Genomic DNA, 15226 nt, shown 5'->3' on the forward strand with positions numbered 1-15226 from the left:
GTAGATTAATCATTATATCTCCAAAATATCATGAAAGATTTCAATGGGTTTATTGCAATTTTGCTTCCAAAGGGGATGACCAGTCCTAGAAATCTTAGACTTTCTTTAGATCTTAATAATATAGAGAGTGCATTTTTAGAATGCGAGTCAGATAAAAAAAAATTAAGAGAAGTTGATTTCATTATTTGGGATGAGGCTTCAATGATCCAAAAAAAAGCACTGGAAATAGTAGACAGAACGTTAAGATTTACGTAATACTGAAAAATATTTTGAAATACAAATTAATTATTTTTAGAGGTGATTATATTAGATTCTTCCAGTAATAAAAAACAGGAATAGAAAAATTGTAATTGAACAAACTATTAAATCTTCATTTTTATGAAACTCATTTCAAATTCAAAAATCAGAAATTAATATTCGTTTTAACAATAAAGAATTTTCAAAATTATTATTAGAAATTGGGAAAGGGGAAATGAAAACTTTTAATATTGCTAAAAATTAGTTCTTAAATGATGTATGTTCTTAAATATTTTCTAATATGTACGATTGTTCGATGAATAGTGTTATACTTACATCGTATAACGAGTATACTTCTTATTTAAATAATAAAGTTCTTAAAAAATTAACTGGAGCAATTAAGACTTACTATAGTATAGATAACGCAACTTTTAAAGGGGTTGATAAATCGGATGATAATATTTGTTTAAATTTTCTGGTAAAATATTGAACAATATTCGCTAACAATTACCACCTCATGAACTAAATCTAAAAATTGGTACAATAGTAATGTTACTGAGAAATTTAAGTATATTAGATGGACTCTGTAGTGGAACACGTGTACGAATCACAAAATTATAACAGTATAATGTGGAAGGAAAAATAATAACTGGAGAAAAAATTGGTAATAGAGTCTTCATTCCAAGAATAATTTGAGGCACAGGAAACTCCTCAAAATTACCTTTTATTTTGTATCGTAAACAATTTCCAATCGTTGTGGCATTTGCTATGACAATAAACAAATTCCAAGGTCAAAGTTTCGATAAAGTAGGTTTGTATTTTAAAAAACCCTTATTTTCTCATGGTCAACTATAGGTGGCTTTATCAAGATGCAAAGATAAAAATAATTTATTTATTCAAGTAGAAAGGCAAAAAAATTTAGAAGTAGAAAATATTGTTTGGAAAGTGATTTTTACATAATTTATTGACTTTACTTAATGATTTTTATAGGTCAATCGGTAGTATTTATGGCAATAAATTAAAAGTTATTAATGAATATTTTATTATTCAATAAGTGTACATGGCAGAATTTTTTTATTTTTTATGATGATAATTTTTGTTATAAAAGTTTAATTTTGAATTTTTCAGCATAAAAAATCGCAATAGTCGCGTACAAAAAAGCAATAGTCGGGTACTTTAAATTGAGATAATATACATATAACTATACATATAAAATATAGATACATTTAAAACATGCATAAATTTATAATATACATAAAATAAGTATACACGTGTGTCATTATAAATATTATCCAAATTTACAATTGGGTGCAGGAAGCTCTGTCTCTTCGTGGTTATGATAGAGCTTAATCAAATAGGTTGTTTAGTTAACCTTTTTAAATCAGATAACATTTCTACGGTTGTGTTTATTCAATAATTATGTAACGTTTTAATTTGTATATGTAGTTGTATCATGTTGTATATGTACGTATAAGAAACAATGAATTTTACATTGTTTTAAAATAATAGTAACACAAAAAAAGTTGTATGCACTGAAAACTTTATACTTATTAATGAGTTTCAACAGTTTGAAAATTATTATATTAGGATTTTAAATAAATTATTAATTAACATTATAACATAATTGAACATGCATTTAATGTTTCATTTATATGTATAAAGCCCATCTAATTGCCTCCTTGGTGGTGTGGAAAAATAGATGAAATTAATAATTATAGTTAAAACTAACTGAAATTAATATTTATTGTTAATAGGGGTAATTTATACTTAATAAAAAAACTTGTAAGGGGACAAATAAAATGATGTGGAAAGGTGTTGGGAGACAAGAAAAATAGTGTGTGGGATCTGTAGGGGTCTGTGGGAGGACAAGAAAAACGTGTGGGGGGGCTGTATAGGGTCTGTGGGAGGGCTGTGGGGAGGGGGTTCAAGAAAAAATGAGAAATCTCGATTTAAAGGTAAAAACTGTCAAATTTTTAGCTTATTTGTGGGGGGTCTGTGAATAAGCTGAGGGGAGATATGTAGAATACCCCACACAAATAACTATATAATATAGGGAGACTAGTGGAACTTTGCCCCCCTGCACGCATCACCTGCCAACTCCTCCGATAATACCTCCGATAAAAAAAAGTTTTTTTAATGTGATTCTGGAGAAATTTTTATATCAGATCAATAAATTTATTTGCGTCACGAAAAAAATCAAATAGCACAGAGAAAAAACTAAAATGTTTAAAATGTGATGATTCTTTTAAAAGAAATGATACTTTACAAAAACATATGAAATGTCATGAAAAAAGTATTAAAAAAAAAATTTGTTAAAATTGTGGTTAAGGTTTTTTAAGAACTGAATATCTTAAAAGACACATTTAATTATGTAATGAAAATGAAGAACGATGATAAATTAAAACTTTTTCATTTCAGCATGGTTGCTATTTGTTTATTCTTAATTTCCTTTTCTTTATGTAATAACAAGATTATTGAAAATAAAAAGAATCGTTGACTTTAAAAAAAGATGCAACTTTGCTTGTGTGTAACACAATAGGGATAAACTTTGCTGTCAAATAAAATACACTTAATAATTACCTTGATCGTTCCCTTTTATCCTAAGCGCGGTGGAGTGGGAAGAGCAAAACCTATGATATAGGAAGATTTAGAGAGTTGATTGGAGTCTCAAAAGAGTTGAGGGGGAGGTAGGAGGGAATCTGATTAGAAGTTAAGAGGAAGCTGATAAGAGCTGGGAGGAGTGGGGGGAAAGTACACAAATTCTAATAGAGTCGAATTTCACGATAAAAATGAAAAAAAAACTACGTTATTTGGGGGGAGCTACGTTGAAGTCCAATATAGGTATACGTAGTGCTGTTATTTTTTTACACATAACTGGGAAAAAAGCGTCTGAAAAGTTATTGACGCTGATAATTGTATAAAAGTGACGACATATATTGGACAAACATGAGTTGGATTTAAAACTTTGCAGTTGTTTTCTTTGACTCTATAAGGATACTCGTAAACATTGGTCCTAAAAATTCCTTGATGTACAGTTTTGTTGAAGAATACGAGATTCTTACTTTTAGAGTCCACCATATTGTATCCACCGTTCTTAATTTTTACTTTCTGACTCCATATTCATACTCATTGACTCCAAAAAACTCTCTGTGTACAGTTTTGTTGAAGAAATCAAGATTCCTAATTTTATCTTCTGCCATATTGTATCCAGAATTTCGAATTTTTACTTTCTGACTCTATATTTATTGTTACGTACGATATACTAGGCATATCATACTAACTCCCCCTGGTGACCACGAAGCTACCTCATCAAGAGGGTACTGATGGGAGGAGAACAAGGTGATATAAGGCCCGGCAAGCTTCAAAATCGGAAGAACAAAGAGAAGACTCGGACAAATCGGGAGAACGAAGGGAATACTCAGGCAGACAGAGAGAACGAAGAGAAAACTCGCACAGATCGAGAGAAGGAAGAGAACACTCGGAGAGATCGGGCAATTAATCGGGAACATACACGCATCTTTGCCTTATAAATAAGTATCTTGAATAAAAGTCTTTAAGGTTCCAAGGTTTTGATCGTTCTCGCGAAGCACCTCCTTACCTTTCGGTTTACCCACGTAACAGTTTTAGTGCTAAGTGTGGGGTTTGGTAAGAGTCAAATTTTTTTTTGCACGCCGAGAAGCACACATAGTGCAGTGCCGCGAGAATACAACGATTAGAAATCGAGGAGCCCAGAAGCCGATTAAAAAGGACAGGAGCAGTCATATTCTGCAAGCAACGGTGACATCAACCCGCAGGAAAACAGGACTAGGACACCAACTGCTGATAATCACAGGATCAAGGATCAAGGAGACAAGCGGTGAGCGCTGAAAAGAGATGATTTTCAAAATCTTATTTCTACTGGTGTGCATATCAACGAGAACGTAAGTCCATTTATGATAAAGTTAATTTTATACCTTACTCCCCGGGAAAAAGAGGAAAGGCACTTATTAGGCGAAAATAAGGTCGTAGAAAATTTTTGTTTCTGGATTTATATTTATTACCACGTCCGCTCCCCGTGTTTGGCATTTTTTTTTCTCACTCTTAGAACCCGAAGAGAAATCGTGCGAGACAACAGACTTAAACAAACAGCAGATTAGGAAAATTAAGGCATATCAAACATAAAACAGAGGAAATTTATAAGTAGGCTTCCACAGATATAGGAAATATCCGAAAATAATAATCTAATAATAATAACCGGCACCCATATACACCACTAATTTCATTATTCTAATTCTTATTAACAAAACAGACCGCAGATATTCCCAAAATAATATTTCTTCCTAGTTATCACTAAACAAAGAAAGGGCCAAAATTAAAGAAAGCTAGTAAAAGACGAACGCTGCTCTTTTATTTTTTTATCTCGCCTGTCACAACTCTTTCCACCTGATTATTGTTAAGCTGTGACACAGGTAATTAAACGCAACCCCGTTGCTAGGAGAATAAATACACCTTATCAGAACCAAAAAAGAGGATACGACACATAAAAATACTTATATAAAAGAGGGAAAAAAAAGAAAAAAAAAAAAAAAAAAAAAAAAAATGGTTCATCTACGCGACAATATCCATGAGTCAGAGAGTGATAGCGAAGGCCCAAGTAATAATATGACGGCAGACTTGTACAGGCCAGAGGTCAATAGTAAACAAAAAAAGGAAAATATGACGGTACGAATGTTGGAATTGGAGCTGGAACCCGAGGGGTGCGAGAAACTAGATGCCCTGGACGAAGAAACAAAAACGATAGTCATAAGTTTAATTTTAAAGATAAAAGCAAAACTAAAAAGAGCAGAGGAAGTGAACGTGCCACATGAGCCAAACACTGAGACCAGCCGAAATCCGTCACCGATGATAAGGGATCAAAGGGATATATTGTGTGACACAAACGCAAACACAGGACGTATAAATAAAGAAATGGACCCTCTTTCTGGCGAACGAGTCATCAAGCGAAGCTTAAGAGAAACTGAAGAAATACGTGGAACTCGAAAAAATAAAACAAATATGTTATCAACACAATGGAGCATGCCAGAGAAACAAGAGCGGCCGATTCACGTTACACCCCGTTACGAATATCAAGGCACAAGAAACTCTGGGACGAGAGACTTACATGCTCAACAGCTGTGGAACGGATTAAGAGATATAAACAAAGAACCTGGAAAAATAAAGGGATTCATGTCTATGGCAGCAGAACCACCGTTGACTAATAATTACACATACTGGACCGATTTTAATGAACATAGGGATAGGGACAATATAGCACCAACCATGGGCCTATATACAGAAAATATGCAAGCTACGGGTAATCATAACCATCCACGCAGACCGCAGAATTTACAACAAAACATTCTGCCCATGCTCAGCCACATGGCAAATAGCATCCCGTTCTTCGACGGCGACCCAATCAATCTGCCGCTATTCGAGAGAATGGTAAGAATGACTGCTCAAATGATCGGTCCAGAATATGAATTATTTTTCCTTGGAACCATTGCAAGTAGACTAAAGGGAAAAGCAGCTGAGCATTTCGCGCCTAGTTGGCTTTATTCGGCACGGTCCAGGAATTTCTTCGGGAACTTTTGAACAGATATGGGAGTATAAATAATTCGGACACTTTAACGGCACAATTGAAGATAATCAGACAGAAAAATCGGAAATCGATAGAAGATTACGGCGGAAGGGTACAACGATTATATAACAGGCTCACAATGCTGCACGATTCGAATACAAGCTTACTGCCGATTCAGAAGCAGGTCCTAAAGGAAGGCGTGGAGGCAGAAGCAGTCAAACAATTCACATATGGGTTGCACCCAACATACAGGTGCAAAATCACAAGCTTAAATCCGAGGACTCTCTGTGAAGCAATCATAGAGGCATTAAAAATAGAAAGTGACCTCCGTCTACGGCACGCATTACCAGTAAGGGCACTGCCTGCATACAATAAGGCAACAACCGAGTGAGGGCCACTAGTAAACCTAGCAAGTGAAGAGGATAACACAACAGAAATCACTAACGGGGCACAAGGGACCGCAGCAAACGTAAAACACTGTATAAATTGCGACGGCCGAACCGGGCATTCAATCGAGGAATGCCGAAAATTTCTAGCAGTAATCAATGACAGACAAACTTCGCGAGACAACGGTAGAGAGTTAAAAGGAAATTGCAGTTATTGTCAGAGACCAGGACACTACGCGAGAGACTGTCGTTTACGTATTCAAGACATAGAGGAAGAGGAAAGACGGCGAAACGAGGGAAATAACCAACCCGTGAATAATACTCATATCAACAGAAATGCCTATGATTATAGGGGTAAAAATGATAACTTTAATAACAATAATTACAATATTTACAACAGGGGCTATAATAATGGCCCAGCGGAACAATGTAACAGGAATAGTAATTACAATTATAGGAATAATAACTCCAATAATAGAAATAACGATTACAATAATAGAAATAACAACTACTATGACAGGAATAATAACAATAACAGGTATAATAACTACAACCCTACAAGGAGCAATTATTACACCAACCGCGGCTACAGTAACCAGTATAATAACAACAACAGGGAATCATTCAACCGTTATCGGAACGACTATAAAAATCAAGACAGTAGGGATGGCTATAATAGGGACCCAATAAGGCAAGAGCCTCCACGGGATAAGGGCCCACAGCATCAAGAAAACAACGCATACGGCCATGACAATAGGAGGGACGTACCGGCAGCTTTAAATTCGCAAGATGTTCGGCGTGCTCCCCAAACGTCCTGCATCAACTAGAGAAAGAGATAGAGAAAAGTGTGTCCAGTGAGGAAGAATGTGTTAGAGAGAGGCCGCAAAAGACGGAGAAAGAGATAGTAGAAAAAAAGACGCACAACGACAGTCCGAGTACTTACACAGTGCAAGAAAAAATAGAAAGTAATACGGCACAGCAGGATACCACTCCAAAAAAACGGAGCGGAAAACACACAAGAAAAGGCAGGAGAGCCCGCAAAAAAAGTAATCGGACAAAGGCACCAGACACACATGTAGATAATGATAAACCCAAGCTTCCAGAGCGTGACGAAGAAATATAGCAGCTTCTCAAGATAACTATAAAACTCGTGAGAACAGGGCATAGGCCACCATTGGTCTAGTTACAGGGACCACAGTTAAAGAATGGAAAGTCGACTTTTTATGCGGATACAGGCGCAGAGATTTCGATTGTAAAGGTTGATTTTCTAAGCACAGCCATGCTTATAGACAGTAGGTATCGAGCAGCTATTATCGGCGTGACTCACGGAGCACGCAAAACGTTGGGCACAGTACTGGCCCAGTTGCACGGATTAGAGTGCACATTACATGTAGTCCCCCATGACTTCCCAATTGACGCGGAAGGAATCATAGGGTGGGATATTTTTAAGCAATACCGGGGCCAGATAAGCGCCACCGAGAATACGATTAAATTACCACTGGTAAGGCCGGAGTGTTTTGAAATACCTGCGAGATCAAGGCAAATAATTTATGCGCGAATAAAAAAAAGCAAAAACAATTCAGAAAATGGCTAAATACCCCTCCAAAAAATGGAGGAAGGAATACTGTTCGGGAACTTTATAGCCAGGAATGTTAGTGGTAAAATAATCGCAGAGTGCATTAATACAAGTAACGAAATAAAATACGTGCCTGTTCCGAAAGTAGAGCTGCTAAAATATGGGGAAATTTACCGGAAGCGCGCAGAAGACGTCAAAGGGGACAACGTCGAAAGCTTGGGGGAAGCAATCATAAGATTATTTAATAAGGAAAAAAGAGATGACGAGGAAAAAACTGAAATTTTTACAAAAAACGAAGGGGAGCTAGAGAAACAAAAACGGGTAGACAAAATAATGCAACTCGTAGACACAGCTGGTTGCAACCAGGAAGAAATAGATCATGTGAGAAGAATGATCGAGTCAAACCCTTATGTATTTGGCCTCGACGGTGAGCCTCTCAAGGCAACACACCTGATAAATTACCGAATTATAACGACGTCAGATAAACCCATCGTAGCAAAAAGATTCAGATATCCACCAGCAATAAGGGATCAAATGAAAGTCGAAATTAAAAAAATGCTCGAACAAGGGATAATTGAACCCTCCACCTCCCCGTATAACTCAAATACATGGATAGTGGCAAAACAACCGGCGCCAAACAATGAAAAAAGAGTAAGAGTAGTCACAGACTTTCGACTACTAAACGAAGTCACAGTAGGGTCATGTTACCCGCTACCGTTTCAGAGTGACATTTTAGAGAATCTAGCATCAGCACGTTACATCACGGTAGCGGACCTCAAATCAGGATTTTTTTAAGGTAAAAATACACGAAGATAATGCACATAAAACCGCATTTTCAGGCCCAGACGGGCACTACCAATACAAAAGGATGCCTATGGGGTGCAAGGACTCACCAAACACATTTCTAAGGGCTATCGCACTAGCAATAGCAGGATAACAAGGCCATGAAATAGAAGTTTATCTCGACGACATAATGGTATTTGCCCCTGACCTTTAGGAACACGGGAAACGATTTACGAAATTGCTAAAACGGCTCGCAGCCACTAACCTCACGATAGAGCCTAAGAAATGTCAATTCTTAAAAAGAGAGGCAAAAGTGCTCGGTCATGTTGTAGGCAATGGACAGGTAATGACTGACCCAAAAAAACTTGAGGCAGCTAGATATTTACGACCTAATAGACGGCCTTGGTGGCGGATTTCGGGAAAAAGTCCTTATTGACGTTAAAAAACGAGCGGTTGAAGGTAAACAAGGATTAAGAATAGACCTATGGAAAGATGAAAATGACCGAGTAGAAAAATTAGAAAGTTTAATGGACAGTAAAAACCAAAAAGGAAATGAGAACACGAGAATTAGGAACAATTCGCCACCAACAAATGAGTTAAGGGAAAATCATGCAACGTCGGTCGAAATGAGCAAAGGAGAAGTTAGGGAGACTCGTGAATGTGGAGATTCTTGCGCAGAGCCGAATAAGAGGCTCACGTTAGTCGATGTACCCCGGGACGGAAGCTGTCTCTTTCATTGCCTCATACTTTTATGTGGATTAAAAATGTCACAGGAAAGACTGAGAAAAACGCTCCTTAGCTTGGAATAGATAAATAAATGTAAAGACCCAGAGGGCACAAAAAATATCTTAAAGGAGAGCCACGCGTTTGGGGACGGGGAATGCGCCTTTGTATTTTCTCAAATACATAAAGTAAACATATGCATCCACTTTCAATTATCAAGAGAAAGAACAATCTTTCAAAATTTTATAGGGGAAAAAAGGGAAACATTTAAACACATACGCCTCAAGAATGATCATTATCAGGCTTTGATAGAATACGATGAAGGCAGCCATCTGACAACAGACCACGAAGAAAATAGTGAAAAGGGCTCAGCTGGCGGGAAAGATTTGAACGATACTAGAGTCAGCACCAGTGAGCAGGGCAATTGCAAAGAAGGACACGAAACAGGAGATAGTGATGTAAGCCGTATGAGCAACGGGGAGAGCTCCAATGATGAGTCAGGAAAAGAAGAGAGACAGACGAGCAGTGAAAATTTCGCACAAAAAGAGGGAGAGAGCGCAACAGAGAAGGTGCACGAGGACAGGGATACACCACCACCCGACCCTCCACCACCACCTGATTCCGATAGCACATCGACAATAGCCTCGGGAAGCGAAGAAGAGAGCAGGGGACTCAACCAAGCTCTAGTCAAAGAAAGCGAAAGCGATCAAAAGGAGGGGAGTAATCTCAAGAACTTCAGCGCGCTAGATAAATATAGGGTATGCAGAACCCGACTACCACGTGATAAGCCACCATGGGTCCCAGGCGACGGATCCGACCCCCCTCCATTTTAAAAAGTCAAGAAAGTAGAAGATCACCCCTTCAGATACCTAGACAATCTAGCCTTCTGTACAGTAGTGGAAAACGTCCCGGATACAGAGACAATTGACGCGCTCTACGAGCGGGATACATCGATCCAATAATGATGAATCACGAAGTTAGGGCGGTCGGAAACGCCATGCTTTCTAGAAAAAGGAAAGTATCGGTCATACGCATGTACGTGAAAAAAAACTTCGATGACAGGGCGTTACGGACAGACATCAAGATATGCTTAAAATCACTCCAGGGATTAGTGAAAAGCAATAGTTTAAAAAACATTGAAATGATAAGGGACCTTGCGATTCTAGACATAAACCAATAGATGTATTTGATCAAGCAGCTAGAAGAAATTTTCAAGGAAATGAATATTATAATTACTTTGTACACAAACACGCTTGTTGTGCCACCGGTAGATCAACGATTTAGAGTTATTAAAGAGTACCATGAGTCAACGGTGGAAGGACATAGAGAATGAGCGCCGGGACTCGCTCGGCTATACTGAGGGGCGCAGTCCGTAGGACAGTAAAATTTTTTTTTCTTTTGATGATAAGGTCGTATGAAATTTTTTTTTCTCTTTTTTTTTATAAATAAACGCAAGTGAAAGTATAAAAAAAAAAAAAAAAAAAAAAAAAAACCACATTGTAAAACCACACTTAATGTAAAGTAGTCGTAAGCAGAAGCCCGCTTCGCGGCAATTTCATACATAATTGTAATGTAAGGCAAAGCGCATACAAAAACAATATTGTTATACACTCAGCACACGATGAGAAGAGACTGAATGATTGTGAGAGCAAAAATATTAATGTAAAGGGAACAGCGGTTCTCCAAAAGAATGGAAGAATGAGTGTAGGATACTAAACTACATAAACAACACAAACAACAGAACACAATACAGTACACACACACACACTCGCAACAAATCCACAGGCTCAGTGCCGTAAACATCAGAAAGCCAGCGTCGTCGAGGGCGACGACGTCGTGGCCTCGGACGTGTTTCGTACGATATACTAGGCATATCATACTAACTCCCCCTGGTGACCACGAAGCTACCTTATCAAGAGGGTACCGACGGGAGGGGAACGAGGTAATATAAGGCCCGGCAAGCTTCAAAATCGGGAGAACGAAGAGAAGACTCGGACAAATCGGGAGAACGATGGGAATACTCGGGCAGACAGAGAGAACGAAGAGAAGACTCGCACAGACCGAGAGAACGAAGAGATCACTCGGAGACATCGGGCAATCAATCGGGAACACACACGCGTCTTTGCCTTATAAATAAGTATCTTGAATAAAAGTCTTTAAGGTTCCAAGGTTTTGATTGTTCTCGCGAAGCACCTCCTTACCTTTCGGTTTACCCACGTGTTCAGTTTTGTACCTAAATATTTGCCGACAAACCTTTTCTAAATTTAAATTGCGTCACGTTCGTTTTCCTTATATTAAGGTTGAAGTTATTTTTCGATCATACGTCTTTATCATCGCGTACATTTGCAATGCCCAAGAGACCGTTTTACCTTTACTCTTGTACCTTTATTTATCAATGTACTAGAAGTTTCTACTTTAACTTTTGTCTCTATAAATATTGCTCTGCGAGCATAGTAAGTTAGTTAGCGCGCCGCGGCGGCAGAGAAAGCTTCTCTCCGCTTGCCTTCACTTGAGCACATTTTCATAATTAAAGCACTGTAAATATATTGTATATATTTTTATTTCACATTTGCGTTACATTTATTTTCCGCCGTAAACCACTTCCACCTCTACACGACTGAACTGGATTGGGAGCAGCATAAAACCCCTTTCCTCGTGAACACCACGTAACAGTTTATTATACTCATTGACCCCAAAGACTTCTCTGTACTCAGTTTTGTTGCAGAAATTCAAGTTCTTAACTTTATCGTCTGACATATTGGATCCACCATTCAGAATTTTTACTTTATGCCTCCATAATAATACTCAGTGACCGTAAGAACATTTACATTATAACTCATGTAGCAAAAAAAAATTTATTTTCCGTGGTCTTTTGGTAATTAGTCATTTGAAGTCTGCCATTTTGCTTAGTCACTTGGCAACTGAATTTCTGTGGTGGGATATAATTTTATATGTCTTTATAAGTATGGGCGTATTTTTTTTTATTTTTTTTTTTTTTAGTTGCCTGCCGCTGTCTCTGCGCCCATGCATAAAAATGCTTCATGCTACCCGTAGCTTGCTTCTTATGAAGAACTTAAATGAGAAACTTTAGCGTTCGACTAATGGTGCTCCAGGTTTCGCAAGAATTCATTAACTGTGTTATAAGTTAATTAATCATCCTAACTTAACGACTGTTGTACAAAATTTGCCATTAGCCATTTCTACTAACGAGCCGCACACGTATTCATAACATTTTTGTCCAGTAAATGGTGATGTGAAGAAAAGTTTTCAACTTGCCATGCACGAGGAACGAGATTATGAGCCATCTGTTGTGGCTTTAAAGACCTTGATTTACACATGTGACTCACAACTCTTGCTGCGCACTCGTGCGAGTGCGTGTGTACGTCAAGATCTTTAGAGCCTCATTAAATGGCTCATAATTCTCGTTTCCCACGGACGATATGTCGAAATAGTATATTACTTACCTAGGGAGAAAACTAAGCATGTGATCTGACGGATTCTTTGTTTCTCCCCATGGGTTGTATACGATTTTTTATTAATCCTGCGCCGAGAGAAGGGATTTTCGTTCCATGAAGCAGGATGAAAGTTCCTACTTTCGGCACAGTATGATGAAAAGTTGTATACACCACACGTGCGAGAGGTGAAGTGATTGACATACGCGTGTTTTCGTACACTAGATAGTGCTCGTGTGCTAACTGACACGCGTGCGTCAATCGCCTTCCTCACACACTAGTATCGTAATGTACTATGACAACACCACAGCATCCACCACATAAATGATATGATGACTAGTCCGGTAAATAATGCTTCAAGCGAAAATAACTTTAATACTATTTAGGTAACAAAAAACTTTGACAGGATACATAAAAGTTTGTCTGTAATCAGATAAAATACGATAAATAATGGAAAGTCTGGCATGATCGCACGAATGTCTCATCCAAAAAATTTATCTTTAATCTTGGGAGATTCACTATATCGGATCTATTTCACAGAAACATATGAAAATTTGACAGTAACGGAAAAATATACAGATGTGTAAAATATTACGTGACTGCATGAGTCTTTAAGAGGAGATTCAAGAAACTCGGTCAAATATCTGTTTGCAGAAGGAAGTAGCACTAAAGACATCATGAAAGCTTCAGAGATGTGCTTTGGTAACTCTTGAATTATAATTTTAAAAAAAGTGAGCGAAATAAAAGATATTCACCTAGAATAGAGACAAATAAAAATGTTCTCAACAAATTTGCATCAAGATTGAAAAATGCTATTAAGGCTATGAAATCGTTCAAAAACGCCAACCTTAATGATGCATTATTATGTTTATTATGTACCGACTGAAAGTGAAGAAAAAGCTGACTTCGAGAAAATTGCGAACTTAATTTATCAAATAACAGAAATGACTTTGTCATCGGGTGTGATTAAAGTGCGATCAAATGAGCCGTCTTGTAAAAAATCAAAGTGTTCGAAACAGACACATTGAAAAAATATGTGTTAATGCAGGAGTCCAGTTTATGCAAAAGCTGTTCTCTCTGAGGGATCAAAAGCAGAATTTTTCACACTTTGCATTTGTTGTGACCAGGATGGGCATTTTATTAAGAAGTGTAACATTTTTTTGAAAGCTTCGATTGTTTACCGATGGTGAATAGTACGAGTGCGAGAAATTTGTTGTAATTATTTCGGAAAACGTCACTTTCATGCAGAATGTAAAAAGAGTGGGTGTAAGCTACGTGGAATATTTTACAATACGTTAGTTCAAACAGATAATCATAAAAACTCAAGACAATCATGTAAACCATTGCAAGGCCTGCAAAAGCTTGAAGAAGCAAACAAAGATGGTCTTGTCAAAAATATAAGATTTTGACTTGGCATGGGTCCACTACCAAAATGTTTACCAATAAATATGATTGTCCTGAATTTGTATCAATCAATTATTGCATGTTTGGATCAAGGTTCGACCGTCACAAAAATCAATTCCAGAATTGTAAAAGCCATTGGCATTAAGACAAGTGACGATAAGTTTTCTCTAATAGATTGAGTAAGAAATGAAGTCAGCGTATAGCAATAAACAAATTAATTAAAAATTAGAGAAGGACCATGCTACTTATGAACTTGATAATGTCTTAGTGACTGACAATCTAGGTCTATCAAAGCAATGTGTTGTTAAAAACTAACCCATCTCTACAGATGCATTTGAAGAATGACCAGATTTATTGGCTGGTCAAAATCATAGTCATCTGATTATTACACTTTAATGTGTGCCTGTTAGAAATTCAAATTATTTTATTTCGCGATATTTACTTGGTTGGTGAGTTCACAGTGGGAAAGATTCGGGTTGTTCTTTATATATGGTTAATGTTGACGTACGAAAAACAAATTTATATAGGTATAAAACTTAAAAAATAAAGAACTAGATTACTTGATTTCATCGTATTTTGACACCGTTGCGTGAGGGGTGAGAAGTCTCATTAGAGAAGCAGAAGAAAACATCTGAGCGATTGAAATTTTGAGTGACACATCGAAATATATAAACGGTGCGTGAAAAGTAGGCACATTATGGAAGAATGAGAATATACTTGACTCGAATGGAAAATACACGACGAGTCGTAGACTCAGTTTGCTTGAAAAGAAAATAAATCGAGACCACAAACTAAAAAAAATGTAGATTCATGAAACTGATCTATTCTGTCAAAATGAATTCACGAAGTAAGTGTCAAAAAAATTCAGAGGTTCACGACTATGGTGTTTACCGCACTTCGATGTTAGAAATATCAAAAAATTCGGTAAAGTACGTTAAGTTTTTGACGCCACTGCAAACACAGATGTGAAATGTTTTAATAACTTTTTGCTGCCCGAACTGACGCTTTTGAAATATTATTGTGAGTGTTAATACGTTTCAAATAATATTATAATGCAGTCTAATAGAAC

This window comes from Copidosoma floridanum, unplaced genomic scaffold (assembly GCF_036245765.1).
Source record: "Copidosoma floridanum isolate Cflo_tuat_1 unplaced genomic scaffold, Cflo_Japanese_pri ptg000033l, whole genome shotgun sequence".
Classification (NCBI taxonomy): Eukaryota; Metazoa; Arthropoda; class Insecta; order Hymenoptera; family Encyrtidae; genus Copidosoma; species Copidosoma floridanum.